The following is a 21,791-nucleotide window of genomic DNA, read 5'->3' as shown; positions in this document are numbered from 1 at the left end:
CAGATACATACCAGATCCAATTACACAGGGAACTTGGAATTACCTGTGAACATAGTGGTTTTCACTTTTTCCCAATGATACAAACCCCCAAAACAGTGTAACTCTGTTATAATATCTGGCAGTACTAGCTCAGCCTGGCTACATTATAATAAAAACACCATATTTACAGATACAAACATGTTCTTAAAAAGATTGCTTCCATACTTCCTTTACACAATTGCCAGAGAATGTTGCCAAATTTAGGGAGTTACACAAACCAGATGATCATGTTACTGTATTTACAAATACACACGTACACGCCAATAACGGCGTGCAATATCTAACCAGTATGTTTTTCTGAAACTCATTCTCATCTTTTATTGGAGCTTTCAAAAAAAAATTTTGTACAAATGCAAACTTAAGATCACTGATGTCCAAGTCACGGTCGGGATTATCCTGCTGGTTGTGATTCTCTGTTCCCACCAGCAGCGCACCCCCCCGCCCATGTGGATCCCGGAGGCATGTGGTGGCTTCAATGGGAAATCCCATTGACAGGCAGCGGGAGTAGGGAATCCCGCTGCCAGCGAACGGCGCACCGCTGATAAACATGGGGCTGGGTGTGGGGAGGGGGGGGGGGGGGGGGGGCGCATAGAATCCAGCAGCACATTGTAGAATTTGATCAGTAAAGCAGTCAGAATACAATGTTATAAAAGTCATGAAACCAAAAGAGAAAATGCTGGAAAATCTTAGCAGATCTGGCAGCATCTGCAGGAAGAGAACAGACCTAATGTTTTGAATCCAGTTGACCCTTTGTCAAAGCTAAAATACATTGAAAGTGGGGGTATAAATATCTCCCACGTTCTGTCTCTTTCAGCTTTGACAAAGAGTCATTTGGACTCAAAACGCCGACTCTTTTCTCTCCCTGCAGATGCAGCCAGACCTGCTGAGATTTTCCAGCATTTTCTCTTTTGGTTTCAGATTCCAGCATTCGCAGTAATTTGCTTTTATCCAGTTATAAAAGTCATTCTATTTCAGTCACAGCAACACCATTGTCATGGGAATGTCACTTTAAGAAATGTTTGTCTTCTCAAGTGGCTGCAGTGATGTCAGTGTGTGGGAGGAGCTGGGCTCTAGTTCTGCTTTTTACTTTTGTTTTGAGCTGGAAGCTGTTGTGTAGCTGGGTTTTAGTTTCATTTTCAGTTGGAGAGCTGCATTCAAACCAAGGAGGTGTATTTGATTTCTCTCTGCAGGCTACAGAATGTCTCCAGATCACTTGATTATTTCAAAGTAATACCTGTTTCTGTAAGGAATGCAAATCTATTGGCTGGGATTCTCCGGTATCCGGCGGGCGGGGCGTACCAGTGCCAAACAGTGGAGTGAACCACTCTGGCGTCGGGCTGCCTGGAATGTGCGGTTTCCGCACCTTCGGGGGCTAGGCCGGCGCTAGAGGGCCCCCGCCTGCCGGCGCGAGTTGGCGCATGCGCAGGAGTGCCAGCGTGATCCCTGAACCGTTGGCATAATTCCTGCACATGCGGAGCTTTACACAGTCGGCGTGGAGGGAAAGAGTGCCCCCACCGCACAGGCCCGCCCGCAGATCGGTGGGCCCCGATCGCGGGCCAGCCCACCATGGGGAACCCCCCCGGGGCCAGTTCCACCCGCGCGCCCCCCCCCCCCCCCCCCCCCCCGAGGACTCCGCAGGCCACCCTCAGAGCCAGGTCCTACCGGTACAGACCTTGTATTCATGCCGGCAGGACTGGCTGGAAACGGGCGGCCGCTCGGCCCATCGGGGACTGGAGAATCGCCGGGGGGGGGGGGGGGGGGCACTGCCAACGGCCCCCGACCAGCATGACGCGATCCCCGCCCCTGCCAAAAAACGAGCGCCAGAGAATTCGGCAGCCAGCGTCGGAGTGGCAGCGGGGGTCAGAGAATCCCGCCCATTGTCTTTGTTAAAAAGGGTTTTTGACTTGTCAATATTGTTAGGAAAGTTATTAAGTGTTACCTATAGGGTATTGTATCTTTGGGGGGAGTATCAGAGTTGGTAGTTGATAAGATGTTTACTGTGTGTTTATAAAATGTTAACTGGATTCATAGAATAAACATTGTTTTTGTTTAAAAATACTTTAGATCTCTGTCGCGTCACACCTGTAAAGTGGGCCCTTGTGCTCCCCATAACCAAAATCTATAAATAATTGTGGGTCAGGTGAACTCCATGATATACTTTGGTGTTCTCTAAACCCTGACCCATAATACCATTTATTTTAGAAGGTCTGACTACATTTTTGTTACAAAGCAGCATGACGTGTGGCACGGTGGCGCAGTTGTTAGCACTGCTGCCTCACGTCGCCGAGGACCCGGGTTCGATCTCGGCCCCGGGTCACTGTCGGTGTGGCATTTGCATATTCTCCCTTTGTCTGCTTTGGGTTTCAACCCCACAAACCCAAAAGATGTGCAGTGTAGGTGATTGGCCACGCAAAATTGTCCCCTAATTGGAAATTTTTTAAACAATTATTAAAAAATAAAGCAGCGGTAACTCGAATACCGAACAACATTCCTCGAAACGAAACATACAAAGGCCAAAGAATGAAAACAGCAGAAACTAAACAAAACCAATAATATTTTACAAAATCTTTTCTATGTAAGAAAGCCTGCCCTCAGAAATTATGAAAAGTGATTAAAAGCGGGGCGACACAGTGGCACTGCTGCCTCACAGTGCGAGGGACCCAGGTTCAATTCTGACCTTGGGAGACTGTGTGGAGTTTGCACATTCTCCCTGTGTCTGCATGGGTTTCCTCCGGGCGAGTGCATGGTCAATTTGGTCTCCACATACCCCGGAGTCGGAACAGAATTGACCTTGATGGCCTGCCCAGTGATGATAGGAGGGCCTTGTTCCTGTTCAGTTATCACTATCTTGGTATTCTCACAGATGATGCTGCTACTTTGAAGACTGGTGATCATGCCTTGGAGCGTGCCCGCAATTCTTCGGCTAACATGGCGGTGTCATCAGTGAAATCAAGGGTCGTCAACCGTTACCACACAATGCTTGCACCCACCATTGCCTCCTTCATGATGAAACCAATAATCAAGAGAACAAGGAAAGGGCAGAGTTCACAGCCTTACCATCCTCCTTTGATGATGCTGAAGCCGTCCATGGTGTCTTGACACAGAAGCTGGGGGTCACGGTTTAAGACTTTGAAAATATTAACTTACTGCTCCAGCATGTCATACTGTCTTGCCATGTACCAGAGTGATTCACGTACATCGCTTTGGATGTTAGACCAACAACTCTCTATTGCTCGATTTCTCTTCCTCTTTCCCTCCTAACTTTCTTATATAATCAAGTCACATTCGCAATTTTCTAATTGAAAAGGGATCATTCCTGAAGTGAGCGCTTTGGTAGGAGGAAGTTACAAATGAAAAGGAATTGATTCAAATCACCTTTGGTAATATGTAGAATAAGAACACAATAAAAGTTTTCGAACCATACACGAGTCAAAGGTTCAGTGATAATGGGGGGAATTTGAACATTATGTCCTGTGGGATAGTGAATTTCAGCAGGGTATTTGTCATGGCCTTTTTAAACTGCTGGGTTTGCATCTGACTTCCAGTTTTCCTGATCAATTAACACAAACAAGTACGATGACAACCAATGTAAATATATTTTAGTTGAATTATTTTAAGCGATCCCGTGAAGATGACCTCCAAAGAATTGTGCATGTTGGGGAGTCAGAACAAATGACAAGAGGGCTGGTTTAGCTCAGTGGGCTTGACAGCTGGTTTAGCTCAGTGGGCTTGACAGCTGGTTTGTAATGCAGAACAAGACCAACAATTCCTGTACCAGCTGAGAATTTGGGCAGCACGGTAGCACGGTGGTTAGCATAAATACTTCACAGCTCCAGGGTCCCAGGTTCGGTTCCCGGCTGGCTCACTGTGCGGAGTCTGCACGTCCTCCCCGTGTGTGCGTGGGTTTCCTCCGGGCGCTCCGGTTTCCTCCGGGCGCTCCGGTTTCCTCCCACAGTCCAAAGATGTGCGGGTTAGGTGGATTGGCCATGCTAAATTGCCCGTAGTGTCCTTAAAAGTAAGGTTAAGTGGGGGGGGGGGGGGGGTTGTTGGGTTACGGGTATAGGGTGGATACGTGGGTTTGTGTAGGGTGATCATTGCTCGGCACACCATCGAGGGCCGAAGGGCCTGTTCTGTGCTGTACTGTTCTAAATTCTGAATTCTCCATCTGTGTACCCGAACAGGCGCTGGAACGTGGCGAATATGCGCTTTTCACAGTAAATTCATACTTGTGACAATAAAAGATTAATGGATTTCTCATTTTGGCTCATAGTTCTCATTTTGGCTCATTTTGGCCAAGACCTGTTCTGCCGAACAAAGACCCAAACACAGTAATTGTACAATGTTCAAAAATCAATAGCCCACCCCAGTTGGACACGATCCAATCCCTGAAGCTGCTACTTTTAAACTTATCCAACAGAATTGCAAGCAGTGTTTCAACTTCACCCAATAGAATCGCAAGCAGCGCATGATTGATCCTCATCCTGACAGTTGCTTACAATCCCAGCAGCTTGCTGACTGTTTGTGAGAAGCAGAACAACAGAACCAGCACCCTGAATTGTTTCACAAACTCAAGATGTCAGAAGTAATGTCCTTTTGGTCAAGTGAGCTATCCTAAATCCCATTTGATTACTTATTACTTCTATGTCGTAAAAATACATGTTTAATGGTTAATAATGATTACTCAGTCCTATAATTAATCTCAATCCTTAATAAAACAACTTATGTAAAACTACTCCAGTGGCATGCTAACGATTCAGTTTTAAGAGGTATCATCACTGAACCCCCCCTTCAAGAGGTACCCTGACATTGTCAGACTGTACCTATTTCCAGTGTGCCAGACTCGCACTCCCTCTGCCAAAAGTCTTCACTCACAAATAATATTTTAAAATTCACTCCTCTGTAACGATGATCATGGTGTAAAATTCTCCCTCCAATCTGTTTTCAATTAACTATCAACCACAAATTCAAATACACCAGGTTCAAAGCGGGGTTTCCCACATAATTTAAAAAAAAACATCAAGTTACATATTTTGCATGAAAACTGCCTGTGTGCATTACCTTTTCATTGCTACCGACATCTTTATTAGTACTTTTACTCAGAGGCCCGCTTTCAGGAGCCGAGGACAATAGTTGGTCCCTGATCTAAATCAGACGTACAATCCATTTTGCCAGCAACAAAAAGATTTGCGTTTATAACACAGTTTTCATTACCACAGGACATTCCAAAGTACTTTACAGCCAATTAAGTATTCTTGAAATTGCCGTTTTAATGTAGGAAATGGGGCACCCAAGATGTGCACAGCAAGTTCCCACAGCAATGTGATAATGACCAGAATCTGTTTTAATGGTGTTGAGTGAGGCATAAATATTAGCCAGGACAGAGTGCTCCTGCTCTCCTTCAAGATAATGGCAGTGGGTCTTTTAGATCCATCTGGTTTACCTTCTCATCCAAAGGAAACCACATCAAACAGTGCAGCACCACACCCTAAGACATAGAAGCTGAATTAGGCCATTCGGTCCATCGCGTTTGTTCTATGTTTGATCATGGCTGATATGTTTCTCATCCCAATTCTCCTGCCTTCTCCCCGTAATCCCTGATCCCCAAATTAATCAAGAACCTATCTATCTCTGTCTTTAAGATACTCAGTGACTTGGCCTCCACAGCTGTCTGTGGCAATCAGTTCCAGATTCACCATCCTCTGGCTGAAGAAATTCCTACTCATCTCAGTTTTAAAGGACTGTTGTCCCTTCAGTCTGAGGCTGTGCCCTCAGGTTCTAGTCTCTCCTACCAGTAGAAACACTTTCTTCACATCCACTCTATCTAGGCCTCTCAGTATTCTGTAAGTTTAAAAGAAAAAAATTTTTATTCAAATTTTCACAAAAGATCAACAACAGAAAATACTAAGAACAGAAAGAACAACCCCCCCCCCCCCATGTATACAAAAAAAAAGAAATAAATTAACACCCGTCATTAGCAAAGAACATATATACACATCCCTTCAGCCCAAAACAAAGAGACGCCCCCCCCCCCCCCCCCCGGGTTGCTCCTGCTGCTGGCCTTTTTCTACCGTTCTGCCAGGAAATCTAGGAATGGCTGCCACCTCCTGAAGAACCCCTGCACTGATCCCCTTAGGGCAAATTTCACCCTCTCCAATTTAATAAACCCCGCCATATCATTGACCCAGGCCTCCACGCTTGGGGGCCTCGCATCCTTCCATTGAAGAAGAATCCTCAGCCGGGCTACTAGGAACACAAAGGCCAGAATACTGGCCTCTTTCGCCTCCTGCACGCCCGGCTCCTCTGCAACCCCAAATATTGTGAGCCCCCAGCCCGGATTGACCCTGGATCCTACCACCCTCGACACCATCCTTGCTACGCCCTTCCAAAATTCTCCCAGCGCTGGGCATGCCCAGAACATATGGGTATGGTTTGCTGGGCTCCCTGAGCACCTAATACACCTGTCCTCGCTCGCAAAAAAAAGGCTCATCCTTGTACCGGTCATATGAGCCCTATGTAGCACCTTAAACTGTATGAGGCTAAGCCTCGCACAAGAAGAGGAGGCGTTCACCCTTCCTAGGGCGTCCGCCCACATCCCCTCCTCAATCTCCTCACCCAGCTCCTCCTCCCATTTACCCTTCAGCTCCTCCACCGAGGCCTCGTCTACCTCCTGCATCACTTGGTACGTTGCCGAGATCCTCTCCTCTCCAACCCACACCCCGAGAGCAGCCTGTCCTGAACCCCACGCGGCAGCAACAGAGAGCACTCCGCCACCTGCCGCCTAACAAACGCCCTTACCTGCATGTACCTAAAGGTGTTCCCGGGGGAGCCCGAACTTCCCTTCCAGCTCACCCAGGCTTGCAAACTTCCCGTCTACAAACAGGTCCCTCAACCTCCTAACACCTGCCCTGTGCCAATTCAGGAATCCGCCATCAATTCTCCCCAGGACAAACTGGTGGTTCCCCCGTATCGGGGACCCCATCGAGGCCCCCACCTCCCTCCTGTGCCTTCTCCAATGCCCCTAAAATTTGAGGGTAGCCGCCACCACCGGGCTCGTGGGTATACCTCATTGGAGGGAGCGGCAGCGGCGCCGTTACCAGCGCCTCCAGGTTCGTGACCATACAGGACGCCATCTCCATCCACTTCCATGCTGCCCCTTCCCCGTCCATTACCCACTTACGCACCATCGCTGCGTTGGCAGCCCAATAATACCCACAGAGTTTGGGCAGCGCCAGCCCCCCCCATCCCTGCCCCGCTCCAAGAACACCCTTCTCACCCTTGGGGTCCCGTGCGCCCACACAAACCCCGTAATGCTCCTGTTAACCTGCCTGAGAAAGGCCTTCGGGATAAGGATGGGGAGGCACTGGAACAGGAACAGAAATTCTCGGGAGCACCATCATCTTGACTGATTGCACCCTACCCGCCAGAGACAGCGGCAACATATCCCATCTCTTGAACTCCTCCTCCATTTGCTCCACCAGCCTCGTGAGGTTAAGCTTGTGCAAGGCCCCCCAGCTCCTGGCCACCTGGACCCCCAAGTACCTGAAGCTCCTCTCCGCCCTTTTTAGTGGGAGCCTCCCAATCCCCCCCTCCTGGTCCCTCGGGTGTACAACGATCAGATCGCTCTTCCCCAAGCTGAGCTTGTACCCTGAGAAATCCCCAAATTCCCTAAGAATTCTCATCACCTCCGGCATTCCCCCCACCGGGTCCACCACATATAACAACAAGTCATCCGCATAGAGCGACACTCGGTGTTCCTCCCCACCCCGAACCAGCCCCCTCCAGTTCCTCGACTCCCTCAGCGCCATGGCCAGGGATTCAATTGCCAGCGCAAAAAGCAGGGGGGACAAGGGACACCCTTGCCTCGTCCCTCGGTATAACCGAAAATACTCCGACCTCCTCCTATTCGTGGCCACACTCGCCATTGGGGCCTCATATAACAGCCTCACCCACCTGACAAACCCCTCCCCAAACCCGAACCTTTCCAGCACCTCCCACAAGTACCCACACAACCCTATCAAAGGCCTTCTCCGTGTCCAACGCCACCACTATCTCAGCCTCCCCTTCTACCGCCGGCATCATTATAACATTCAAGAGCCTCCGTATGTTAGTGTTCAGCTGCCTCCCCTTCACGAACCCCGTTTGATCCTCGTGGATAACCTGCGGCACACAGTCCTCTATCCTCGTGGCTAAAATCTTTGCCAACAGCTTGGCGTCTACATTTAAGAGTGAAATCGGCCTGGATGACCCACACTGCAGGGGATCCTTGTCCCGCTTACGGATCAAGGAAATCAGCGCCCGAGACATCATCGGAGGCAGAGCCCCCCCTTCCCTTGCCTCGCTGAAGGTCATAACCAACAAGGGGCCCAACAGGTCTGCATACATCTTATAAAATTCAACCGGGAACCCATCCGGCCCCGGCGCCTTCCCCGACTGCATGCTCCCTATCCCTTTGACCAGCTCCTCCAGCTCAACCGGCGCCCCCAGTCCCTCCACCTGTCCCTCCTCCACCCTTGGGAATCTCAGCCGGTCCAAAAAGCGCCCCATCCCCCCCTCCTCTGCTGGGCGTTTGGACCGATACAGTTCCTCATAAAAGTCCCTGAAGACCCCATTAATGTCTACCCCCCTTTGCACTACATTTCCTCCCCTATCCTTAACTCCACCAATCTCCCTGGCCGCATCCCGCTTGCGGAGCTGATGCGCCAGCATCCTGCTCGCCTTCTCCCCATATTCATACACCACTCCCTGTGCCTTCCTCCAATGAGCTTCAGCCTTTCTGATGGTCAACAAGTCGAACTCAGCCTGGAGTCTACGCCGCTCCCTCAGCAATCCCTCCTCCGGAGCCTCCGCGTATCTCCTGCCCACCCTCACCATCTCCCCCACCAGTCTCTCCCTCTCTGCTCTCTCCTCTCCCTGTGGGCTCGAATGGAGATCAACTCCCCCCTAACCAGCACCTTAGCCGCCGCAGGCCTCCTACCCGTCCTGGATCTGGATCGATCCAGTGGCGGATCCAGCACTGTGTTGAAATCCCCCCCCCATTATCAGGTACCCTGCCTCCAAATCTGGAATCCGGCCCAACATGCGCCGCATGAAACCTGCATCATCCCAATTCGGGGCATATACATTGACCAGCACCACCCGCTCCCCCTGCAGCTTGCCGCTTACCATCACATACCTCCCACCGCTGTCTGCCACCACATTCGACACCACAAACGACACCCTCTTCCCCACCAGGATCGCCACCCCCCGATTTTTTGCATCCAGCCCCGAATGAAAGACTTGGCCTACCCATCCCTTCCTCAATCTAACCTGATCCGCCACCTTCAGGTGCGTCTCCTGAAGCATGGCCACATCCGCCTTCAGCCCCTTCAGGTGCACAAACATGTGGGCCCGTTTGACCGGCCCATTCAGTCCCTTCACATTCCAGGTTATCAGTCGGATCAGGGGGCTACCTACCCCCTCCCCCGTCGACTAGCCATTACCCTTCCTCAGTCCGCCATGTGCCCGCGCCCTCCGCTCAGCCCATTCCCCATGGCGACAGACCCCGCATCCTGACCCCCTCTACATGCTCCAGCTCCTTCTCGGCCATTCCAGCAGCAACCCGGTACCACCCCCCCCCCCATTCCACCCCCCAAACCTCCCCCCCCCCAAGATAGGGCCCCCCCTAGCTGCGTAACCCCTTCCATTGTACTTCCGTAAGTCAGCCGACTCCTGCTGACCCCGGCTGCTCCCGCCACCCCAATGATCCTCCCCAGTTCAACACAACCACCGCGCCCTTCCCCCCCCCCCCCCCCCCCCCCCCCCCCCGCAGTGCCGGCCCCGCCACTGCTTCTCCAGCGCAGGAGAGAAGCCCGCACTTCCATCCCGAGCCCCCCCCCCCCCCCCCCCCCCCCCCGACCTAACACGTGGGAAAAGACGGGCACATGACCCAACAGGACCACGAACCACTCCCAAACTCTCAACCAGTGAGAAAAAAAAAACAGAAGTGATAAAACGCCCAAGTAAACAGATAACAGTCCCAAAAAGCGAAAAAGCAGAACAGCAAAAAGACATCATCAAATAGAACCGATAAAAGCGAAAGGATACCAAGGAGGACAAAGCCTCCGGGCTGTGTACACCGTTCCCCAGCCGCCAGTCATCAGTTCAAGTCCAGCTTCTCTGCCTGGACGAAAGCCCAGGCCTCCTCCGGCGAGTCAAAGTAGAGCTGGTGGTCCTTATAAGTGATCCAGAGGCGTGCCGGCTGTAACAGGCCAAACTTGACCCCCTTCTTGTGGAGCACTGCCTTACTCTGATTAAAACCAGCCCTTCTCTTTGCCACCTCCGCACTCCAGTCCTGGTAGATCCTAATCTCCGCATTCTCCTACTTACTACTCCTCTCCTTCTTTGCCCATCTCAGCACACACTCACGGTCGACGAAGCGGTGAAAACGGACCAGCATCGCCCGAGGCGGCTCGTTTGGCTTGGGTTTCCGCAGCAGCACCCGATGGGCACCCTCCAGCTCCAAGGGTCCTTGGAACGACCCCGCACCCATTAGCGAGTTCAGCATCATAGACACTTAGGCCCCCAAACCCGAACCTTCCAGCCCCTCTGGGAGGCCTAGAATCCGCAGGTTCTTCCGACGGGCGCGGTTCTCCATCTCCTCCATCCTCTCTGACCACTTCTTGTGGAGCACCTCATGCGACTCCACCTTCACTGCCAGGCCCAGGAGTTCGTCCTCGCTCTCCGAGGCCTTTTGCCGAAGCTCTCGGATCTCCACACCCTGAGCCGACTAGGTCGCCATGAGCTTGTCCAGGGAGGCCTTAAGCGGTTCCAGGATCTCTGCCTTCAGCTCCCTGAAGGAGCACTGAAGCAGCTCCTGCTGCTCCCGCGCCCACTGCTGCCACGCTGCTGATTCCCCGCCCGCCGCCATCTTGCCTTTCCTGCCTCGCACCTTTCTCTGCTCCAAAGCCGATTTTTTGACCGCTCCGCTCCTGGTCCAGGCCATCCACTGGTGGAGAATTTTAGCAGAGGTGTTCCCACATGGGGTAAAGTCCAACCAGTACTGCTACGGGCCCTTAAAAGAGCCCAAAAGACCAAAAATTGCCGGAGCTACCGAACGTGTGGCTTAGCTCCACATCACCGCAACCGGAAGTGAGTATTCCGTAAGTTGACACCAGAGTGTCAGCTTTACTTTTGTGCTCAAGTCCTGGGGTGGGACTTGTACCCACACCCTTCTGATTCAGAGGCAAGAATATTAACTGAGCCACGGCTGACACACACACCTTACAACATGTCCGTGCTCCTAATCATGTTACACCAGATATGAAATGCGTGTTTCAAATATCAGATATGCAATAGAACACCAACCCCATAATGCAGTAATGTGCCAATGAGAAAATAGCAAGTGAGATTAAAACCTACTAAATATGAAGTCCAGAAATTAAAACACAGAGTTATTAAACAGATACCAACAAGTGGCAGGAGTCAAATTAAATTGGGCCAATTACCTTTGAAATGTGTTTCTGCTAACATCTACAGGAAGCCATGTGCCTGCGCCCTCCGCTCAGCCCAATTTAAAATGCAATAGAACTCAAAGAAACGTGCAAAAAAAAAAGGCCCACTGTATGTAGCTTGTGGATCCCCTTATTGTGATTCCTAGGTTCTAGAGGAACCCATGGAAAAGGAGGTAGCCATAATAAGGAGTTAATGTGAAAAAGTTACTTTCCTAACAATGAAAGCATAAAAAAATCAATAAGGGTTCATTTAAAAAAAAATTAAAATAAAGTTCACACTCCTTAGGAATGGGCAGCACGGTGGCGCAGTGGCCCTGCTGCCTCACGGCACCGAGGTCCCAGGTTCGATCCCAGCTCTAGGTCACAGTGTGTGTGAGGTTTGCACATTCTCCCCGTGTTTGCATGGGTTTCGCCCCCACAACCCAAAGATGTGCAGGCTATGTGGATTGGCCACACTAAATTGCCCCTTAATTGGAAAAAAATTAATTGGGTACTCTAAATTTATTTTTAAAATAGGAACAAAAAGGAATGGGCCTCTGCACAAAGGAACTTGCCTCGTCTTATAGCAATAAGCCTCTTTTAACAGCAAAAGGGACGACAGTGGCATTGTGGTATTGTCACTGGGCTAGTAATCCCACCATGAAAAAAGGCGAAATTTGAAATCGATTAAAAAAATTAAATGCTGGGCCAGTGAGCGATGCCCACACCACATGAATGAATTTTTTAAAAATGCCCGATAAGAAAGATCCATGCTCAAAGTCACAGAGTAAATAATCTGTGATTGACAATTTGCAATTGACAGGAATTCAGTCACAATTTATGACTTTATAATGAAGACCTTAAACCACAATCAACTGAAGTATTTTACAGAGCTAGCCCAACCCAAAAAATATGTTATAACCTTCATGCATTAATAACATTTGAGCATCATCAGCCTGGTTTTCTTTGAATCAGTGAGAGACAGACCATCCCTGGACATTACCCGTGATACAATTAGAATTCAAAGGACACTGAATCTGCTTAGAAATTAATGGTGATACAAAACTTACTTGTAACGTAAAAGAGGATGAATCCAATTACAATTAAGAAACCCATACGGGAAAATAATTGTTGTGCCTCCTCAAGAAATACTATAAATATAAATAGCATACATCAGATTTTAAATTTGCCAAATTTGTTCTAGCTTCTCTCACGGTAAAGGTATGACAATTAACGCTCCCTGGGACAGCATCCTCTAGCTAACGATATAGTTTTCACTTGGGGATTGAGGCAAATGCTCCTGCAATAATTGATAGATTTTAAAACAAATGAGGGGGGATCTAGTAGAATGAGGTAGAATCTCATTGAAATCTATAAAATTCTAACAGGACTGGACAGGGTAGATGCAGGAAGGAATGTTCCTGATGGTGGGTGTGTCCAGAACCAGGAGGCACAATCTGAGGATACGGGGATAGAGGCGAGGAGAAATTTCTTCACCCAGAGAGTGGTGAGTCTGTGGAATTTGTTACCACAGGAAATAGTTGATCGAAAACATTGTGGGCGCGATTCTCCGCTCCCCACGCCAGGTGGGAGAATCGCGGGAGGGCCCCCCGACAAATTTCACACCCCCTGGCGCCCCCCGCGATTCTCCCCCCCCTCCCCCACTCGGAAGAATCGGCGCTCGCCATTTTTCATGGCGAACGGCGATTCTCCGACCTGGATGGGCCGAGCGGCCTGCCGTTCGCGGCTGTTTCACGACGGTGGCAAACACACCTGGTCGCTGCCATCGTGAAACGGGAGTGAGAAGCCCGTTTGGGGCTTGTAGGTGGCCTAGCAAGGAAAGAGCACCACGACTGTGCTCGGGAGGGGACAGGCCCGCGATTGGTGCCCACCGATCGTCGGGCCGGCATCCAAATCGGACGCACTATTTCCCCTCCACCACCCCGCAAGATCAAACGGGCACGTCTTGCGGGGCGGCTGAGGGGAAAGACGGCCACCGCGCATGCGCGGGTTCGTGCCGCCAGCGTCATGGCGTCAGCCGCGCATGCGCGGGTTGGAGCCGGCCAACCTGCGCATGCGCGGCTGATGTCATTAGGCGCGCCGGTCGCATCATTCTTGGCGCGACGCCCCCGCGGCCGAGTGTTACGGAGCGCCGCTCCTAGCCCCGCCGGGAAGGGAGAATAGGGGGCAAGGAGCGGCCTCCGAGGCCGTCGTGAAACTCGGCCGAGTTCACGACGGCCCTCCCGATTTTTCCCGGGAGCGGAGAATTCCGCCCTGTATGTTTTCAAGAAGCAGTTAGATACAGCACTGAGGGTAGGCGATCAAAGGATATGCGGGAAAGCGGGATTAGGCTATTGAGTTAGATGATCAGCCATGATCATAATGATTGGCAGTGCGGGCGTGAAGGGCCGAACATATTTGTACATATTTGTTCTATGTATCTATTTCCTCCTTCAGATATTTTACTGCAATAAGAACTGGATTTTAAACGAGATCCTCTACAAAAGATAAGATTGGTTTTTTCTCTCCTTTCCTTGAACTTTTAATATTGTGACTGACTGTTTTCACCTGACTGAAAACTTTCTGTTCAGTTCTTTAATAAACATCTATATAGTTTAAAATTCGTACTGAACCACATAATCTTCTGTATTGCTAACTTGTAAACTAATATGATTCCGGACCAGACCCCAAACAGTTGTTAGGATACTGGACAGAAACCCCAATGTTTTATCTAATTTCTAAGACTGTGAGGAAAGGATATTTCGCTCCAGGAGTGATTTCAAGCACAAATAGGGACATGGTTTATTAAAACAAACGAACGCAATATTACTAACTTGAACATCATAAAAACAAATAGCTTTCAATTATCAGTTAAACACTGCTTACCAATATAATGAAACAATCCTAATTGCTATCTTTACCTCCACTCAAACAAAATAAATCTCAGGTCACAGTCCACTTTTAACTACAGTCAGCAGACTCAGGAATACTTTCGATAAAGAGATGTCTTGGATAAACCACGTTGAGAAAGAGAAATCCTCAGGAACCAGCTGCAGATTCTTGCCTGAGTCAAACTACCGGTTAATCTGCCAGCCTTTCCAGAAACTGCTGTTCTGGTATCCACAGTATCTGATATTCACAGACAGATCTTTCATAGACTCATACAATTTACAGTGCACAAGTAGGCCATTCAGCCCATCGGATATGCATCGGACCTTGTAAAGAGCATCCTACTTAAACCCACATCTCCACCGTATCCCCGTAACCCACGTAAGCTTTTTGGACACTAAGGGCAATTTAGTATGGCCAATCCACCTAAGCTGCACATCTTTGGACTGTGAGCAATACAGAACGGAATTATATTGAGAACACAGCTTCTTGTCTGTTCGCATCACAATCTAAAAACAAACTGAAGAAAACAACACATGACTGCTTTAGCCGCCTCCTCCCATTAACTACATCATCTTACTAAAACTAATCACAATGGGCTGGATTCTCAGTCGGTGGGATCCTCCGTTACGTCAGCAATGCATTCATGCCCGCAGATTTCCCGACGGCTTGAGGGTGCCCACAATGTCTGTAATTATCTACTCCCCAGGGAACCTTCTTAATATAAACAAAATTCCATTAGCTCAACATCAGCAAACAATATCCATGGCGGGAATTAATTATGGTCTTACTTTTACGATGCTTTAATTGCACTGTCTCCAAAACGTCTAGCTGCCTTTGAAACCAGAATTCTTCTTTAAAAATATGACTGCAGCAGTACTAACCCAAGCTTTTAACCCTTACAGCACCAGCTACATATAATACAATATATTTTAATTTCTTACATTCATCACAGAACCCAATTGTATGTTAAGAGGGGTTTATGTTACTCTGTTACCGGTCTCTAATAATATCCATGATACATATATTTTTAAAATTTTTACAATTAAGGGGCAATTTAGCATGGCAAATCCACCTACCACGCACATCTTTGGGTTGTGGGGGTGAGACCCATTCAGGCACAGGGGGAATGTGCAAACTCCACACGGGCAGTAACCCAGGGCAGGATCGAACCCGGGTCCTCAATGCCATGAGGCAGCAGTGCTAACCACTGCGCCACTGTGCTGCCCCTAATATCCAGGATATTATAATATATCTGAAACAGTATCCTGAGGATGGTAATACTCCCAGCGGGCTCCTTTCCTTTAGGGGAAAGATAAATCAGATGCTCAGATAGATCAGTTCTTCAGATCCATTTAGTATCTTCAGGATGTGTCCTTCTCAACAGAAAGTTGAGAGGAATCATCCGAGATGTATGTCTGATCTGGGATTGTTCCAAAAAGAGGGTTGGGTTATAATCCACCACAAGGTGAGAGGATATGAAAGGTGTGTTCTGGATAATGCTTGTTCTTCCCAGAATCCCATCCAATGCTCCTTCCCGGTGGCAAGCCATGAGTGAGGTAGCTGTCTCTTAGGTTTCAGTGTGGGTCCATATCATGAGATGAACTTTACTGGTTCTACTATGCATGCATTGGCAGCTTTTCCTGTTTTTTTGCTCACTTTCTGGCACATCTGCGATAAAGAACAAAGAACAAAGAAAAGTACAGCACAGGAACAGGCCCTCCGGCCCTCCAAGCTTGTGCCGACCATGCTGCCCGTCTAAACTAAAATCTTATACACTTCCGGGGTCAGTATCCCTCTATTCCCACCCTATTCATCTATTTTAACTTGAGTGGAGGGGGTCTGAATGGCCTAGATGTGTTACAGTTGGCTCTGGGCCTGTCAAACGCTCCATGTATGCTGGACTGCAGTTCAGTTTTGCGGTACAAATGGGTAACAAACACCTTCAGATGTATCAGGTTGCTTAACAGGGTCTTTTAGCACACTTTCAAATGACTGCAGAAAACATTGCCGCTGAGGAGCCAGCTTTCTTTTAAATCTGGAAAGTTTGAACTCTCATTACGAGGATACTGCCTTTGAGGAAGGATGTCAGCTGGTTCTTGATCAATGAGTTTTTGTGTAACTTTGCCAAGTTCAAACCTCAATGTGCAGCTTGCAGGAGAAGAAAATACGGCTGACAATTTATTTTCCTGCCCACGCGTTTCATCAAGATTGTTCAACATGGTGTGCTATATGGTATCATATTCCAGAACAAAACAGCACATTCTCCAGCGCAGTTCATATAAAGAACCTCAAAAAACTTAAACTTTCCAAAGTCTAAATCCAAGTATGGCAAGTAATGTATCATTCCATTCAGATGGACCACCATGGGCCTGATATACAAGATCACTGCTTTAGTTTAATTAGGTTTGCAGGAAGAAAATTGGCGTTTTATCACTCTCACCTTTCTCAGTACAACTTCTGTATCTGATGAAGATTGAAAGACTATGATAAATAATGCCTCTGATATTTATACCTTTACTTCTCTCAACAACCTAGGATGCTAATCTTTTTATTTTGTATTATCTCTTACTATCCTGTTGATAACTTCCTTCTCCTTGTGTAACCTTCACATCATCTGCTGCTTTGTGAAGACAGATGCAAAGTGTTCATTTAATATTTTAGCCACATCCTCTGCCCTTACATGGAGATTGCTCTGTGGTCTTTAGTACACCTAACGTTTTCCAGAGCTAACCTCTTACACTACAGGGACTGAGTTGAGTCAGGTACCAATCGCAGACTCGGACACTTCCACTCGCGGAAGGAATGATTGGCCAATTGTAATTATGCGGCGCCGGCTAATAAATGTGATCCCGCCATGGGCTTGGCCAATTACAAGACAAGGGCAGGCTAGAATTCACCAATCCTACCGTTAGCTGTGCGGGTCAGAGGTCTAGGTGCCACTTAACAGTGGCACCTGGACATACTTGCAAGTACAAGGCTGAGAGGAATCCAAGACATCACCTAGACCTCCAGATTAGTTTTTTTATTTGCAGGAGAAAAAGGGCACAGGATGCCAGAGAACATGCAAAGGCTGCTGGAGGAGTGCTTCACATCAGAATCTTCTGCTCCTGTTGGCACTGAGCTTGGAGGAGGTATTCAATTAGGTGGGATGATGGTATACCTGAATCCTGCCGCCTTCCTGTTCTAGCAGAATTAAGTTCTGGGAGGGAAAATTCATCCCCTTCCTTCTGCCTTATTGACAATTGAGACCTCTTACTGCTGATTGAGACCCCTAAGTGGCCGATTGATGACCAACTAAGGGCCTCAACCCCCAGCTGCAGGTGGGCCTGTCGCTATGTGGCATGCACGACAGGTAAACCTGTGCAGACCACTTGTCACCACGGGGATCTGGATTCCAGGGGAAGGCTGTCTTCGTCATTACATAATTGACCTTTGGGCTGTAATCCCTCGCGAAATGAGGCACTGCAGGTCTCTTGCCAATCTCCATGTGCCAGGTGAGACTCCCAATGCCGTACCAATGTTCTTTCCCAAGATGCTCACACTTGAAAAGGAGGCAGAGGTGCAACTGGCCAGAGAGCATGACTGCCAGACCATCAGGGATGGTGAAGCAGGAGTGCAGAGAGAAGAGAATTAGGAGGTCTCAAGTTAGCTGTCAGCCACTCTGCAGAAAGGAGGTATGTATGAGAGAGTGATAGGAAGAGGAATTAAGAATAATGGGCGGGAATCTCCATTGGCTGATGCCGAAATCAGGAAATGTGATTGGGCGGCGAATTGGTTCCAAAGCCAAAATTGTGGTGGTCCCCGATTTGATGCCAAATCGCAATTCTCTGTCACCTCAACAGTGGTGTCAATGCAATCTGGAACGCGCATACAGTATACACTATTTGCATATCATTAGCGGGCCTGACCTGCTATTTTCTGGGACCTCCACGATTCTCCGCCTCCGATGGGCCGAGTTCCCAATGGTGCGGTTCACTTGTGCCTTTAGAAATCGTGAAACTGGCATCGTATCTGATGAGGGAGAGGACGGATGTAGGACACAAGAGAGGCGTGACTGTGGGCTGCTGAGCTGGACACTAGCTGGGCTGGCTTGGGTAGGGGGCAGTTGGGAGGGGAGTGACGGGGGAATGGGGCGTGTGGCCGGGGTGACCTCCCATGGGACTGGGGTAGTGTCCAGTCATGGACCAGTATTGCCAAGGGCTGCAAGGCAGCCATCTTGCTGCGCACCCCACTGACCACCCACCTTGGCCCCTGGTTCTTCAGGGTAACACTGGCAACACAGGTGCATTGATCACCCCTGCGCCCCAGCTCCCACCCCCACACCCCACCCTCAGCCATACTCCCCCACCAATCTGTCCACCACCCGCCAGCAGGACATCAGGTGGCCCACTGAAGGACAACAGCAACAGTAGCCCCTACAGGTGTGCTGAACAGGGACCGCGGAGTGTATCGCTGGCAAGGACAGCGCCTTCCAACAGCACCACTGGCATCAGGGACAGTCACCAGGGCCAGAGTCCCCACGGTGCCAGGCAACGACGGAGCCAGGGGTGCGGAGAAGGAGTAGAGCCCTCAGTGCCAACCAGGGCCACCACGTAGCCCGTTGGACCTGATTGGACTCAGGGGAATGCACCATGCTAATATGTCAGCCTTTGAATCCCTGCAGACAATGGATATTGGAATTCAACCAGCAATGACGGCCTCCTGCTGTCCTTGTGACTAAGGGGAAGAGCAGACAGGGAAGAGATGATGATCGCAAAGGGACAGGTGGTCTGAGGTGCATTTGTTTTAATGCGAGAAGTGTAGCAGGTAAGGCAGATGAACTTAGGGCTTGGATTAGTACCTGGGAATATGATGTTATTGGTAATTCTGAGACTTGGCTGAGGGATGGGAAAGACTGGCAACTAAATATCCCAGGGTATAGATGCTTCAGGAGGGATAGAGAGGGAGGTAAAAGGTGTGGAGGAGTTGCATTACTGGGCAGAGATGATATCACAGCTGTGATTAAGGAGGGTACGATGGAGGATTCGAGCACTGAGGCAATATGGATAGAGCTAAGAAATAGGAAGGGTGCAGTAACATTTTTGGGACTTTACTATCGGCCACCCAAAAGCGAGTGTAAAGTAGAGGTACAAATATGTAGACAGATTATAAAACAATGTAGGAGCAATAGCGTGGTTGTGATGGGAGATTTTAACTTCCCCAACATTGAATGGGACTCATGTAGTGTTGGAGGCTTAGATGGAGCAGAATTTGTAAGGAGCATCCAGGAGAGATTTTTAGAGCAGTATGTAAATAGTCCAACTCGGGAAGGGGCCATATTGGACCTGGTATTGGGGAATGATCCCGGCAGGTGGTTTTAGAATACTCATGGACAAAGACGAGAGTGGTCCTAAAGGAAGAGTGTTAAATTGGGGAAACAAAATTCGGCAGGAGCTCGGGAATGTGGATTGGGAGCAGCTGTTTAAGGGTAAATCCACATTTGAAATGTGGGAGTCTTTTAAGGAAAGGTTGATTAGAATGCAGGACAGACATGTTCCTGTGAAAATGAGAGATAGAAATGGCAAGATTAGGGAACCATGGATGACGGGTGGAATTGTGAGACTAGCTAAGATGAAAAAGGAAGCATACATAAGATCGAGGCGACTCAAAACTGATGAAGCTTTGGAGGAATATCGGGAAAGTAGGACAAATCTTAAACGCGCAATAAAGAGGGCTAAAAGGGGTCACCATGAAATATCTTTGGCTAACAGGGTTAAGGAAAATCCCAAAGCCTTTTATTCGTATATAGGAGCAAGAGGGTAACTAGAGAAAGGATTGGCCCATTCAAAGACAAAAGAGGGAATTTATGCGTGGAGTCAGAAGAAATGAGTGAGCTTCTTAATGAGTACTTTGCATCGGTATTCACCAAGGAGAGGGACATGATGGATGTTGACGCTAGGGATGGATGTTTAAATACTCTAGGTCATGTCGGTATAAGGAAGGGGGAGGTTTTGGGTATTCTAAAAGGCATTAAGGTGGACAAGTCCCCAGGACCGGATGGGATCTATCCCACGTTGCTGAGGGAAGCGAGGGACGAAATAGCTGGGGCCTTGACAGATATCTTTGCAGCATCCTTGAGCACGGGTGAGGTCCCGGAGGACTGGAGAATTGTTAATGTTGTCTCTTTGTTTAAGAAGGGTAGCAGGGATAATCTAGGGAATTATAGACCTGTGAGATTGATGTCAGTGGTAGGCAAACTGTTGGAGAAGATACTGAGGGATAGGATCTATTCACATTTGGAAGAAAATAGACTTATCAGTGATAGGCAGCATGGGTTTGTGCAGGGAAGGTCATGTCTTACAAACCTAATAGAATTCTTTGAGAAAGTGACAAAGTTAATTGATGAGGGGAGGGCTGTAGATGTCATAAACATGGACTTCAGTAAAGCATTTGATAAAGTTTCCCATGGCAGGTTGATGGAAAAAGTGAAGTCGTATGGGGTTCAGGGTGTACTAGCTAGATGGATAAAGAACTGGCTGGGCAACAGGAGATAGAGAGTAGTGGTGGAAGGGAGTGTCTCAAAATGGAGAAAGGTGACTAGTGGTGTTCCACAGGGATCCGTGCTCGGACCACTGTCGTGTGTGATATACATAAATGATCTGGACGAAGGTATAAGTGGTCTGATGAGCAAGTTTGCAGATGATACTAAGATTGGTGGAGTTGCAGATAGCGAGGCGGACTGTCAGAGAATACAGAGAAATATAGATAGGTTGGAGAGTTGGGCAGAGAAATGACAGATGGAGTTCAATCCAGGCAAATGCGAGGTGATGCATTTTGGAAGATCTAACTCAAGAGCAGACTATATGGTCAATGGAAGAGTCATGGGGAAAATTGATGCACAGAGAGATCTGGGAGTTCAGGTCCATTGTACCCTGAAGGTGGCAAAGCAGGTCGATAGAGTGGTCAAGAAGGCATACAGCATGCTTGCCTTCATCGGACGGGGTATTGAGTACAAGAGTCGGCAGGTCATGTTACAGTTGTATCGGACTTTGGTTAGGCCACATTTGGAATACTGCGTGCAGTTCTGGTCGCCACATTACCAGAAGGATGTGGATGCTTTAGAGAGGGTGCAGAGGAGGTTCACCAGGATGTTGCCAGGCATGGAGGGTGCTAGCTATGAAGAAATGTTGAGTATATTAGGATTGTTTTCGTTGGAAAGACGGAGGTTGAGGGGAGACCTGATTGAGGTCTACAAAATTATGAGAGGTATGGTCGGGGTGGATAGCAACAAGCTTTTTCCAAGAGTGGGGGTGTCAATTACAAGGGGTCATGGTTTCAAGGTGAGAGGGGAAAAGTTTAAGGGTGATGTGCGTGGAAAGTCTTTTACGCAGAGAGTGGTGGGTGCCTGGAATG

General features: G+C 48.7%; 1 protein-coding gene across 4 annotated transcripts in view; it reads right to left on the bottom strand.

The window, feature by feature from the left end:
* adamtsl3 (ADAMTS-like 3) overlaps positions 1 to 21,791 on the bottom strand; it is a 747,154-nt gene that overhangs the window by 276,043 nt on the left and 449,320 nt on the right. Inside the window, exon 1 of one of the 4 annotated variants that reach the window (XM_038813230.1) lies at positions 14,429 to 14,709. The exons of the other annotated variants lie outside the window; for them this stretch is intronic. The gene's annotated coding sequence lies outside the window, so the exon portion shown is untranslated. Of the gene's footprint in view, positions 1 to 14,428; positions 14,710 to 21,791 lie in introns of those variants that run through there. 4 annotated transcript variants of the gene reach the window in all.

The sequence above is a fragment of the Scyliorhinus canicula genome, chromosome 12, assembly GCF_902713615.1.
Source record: "Scyliorhinus canicula chromosome 12, sScyCan1.1, whole genome shotgun sequence".
Taxonomy (NCBI): Eukaryota; Metazoa; Chordata; class Chondrichthyes; order Carcharhiniformes; family Scyliorhinidae; genus Scyliorhinus; species Scyliorhinus canicula.
The sequence above is the reverse complement of the archived record's forward strand: the minus strand, read 5'-3'. Positions and strand labels throughout refer to the sequence as shown.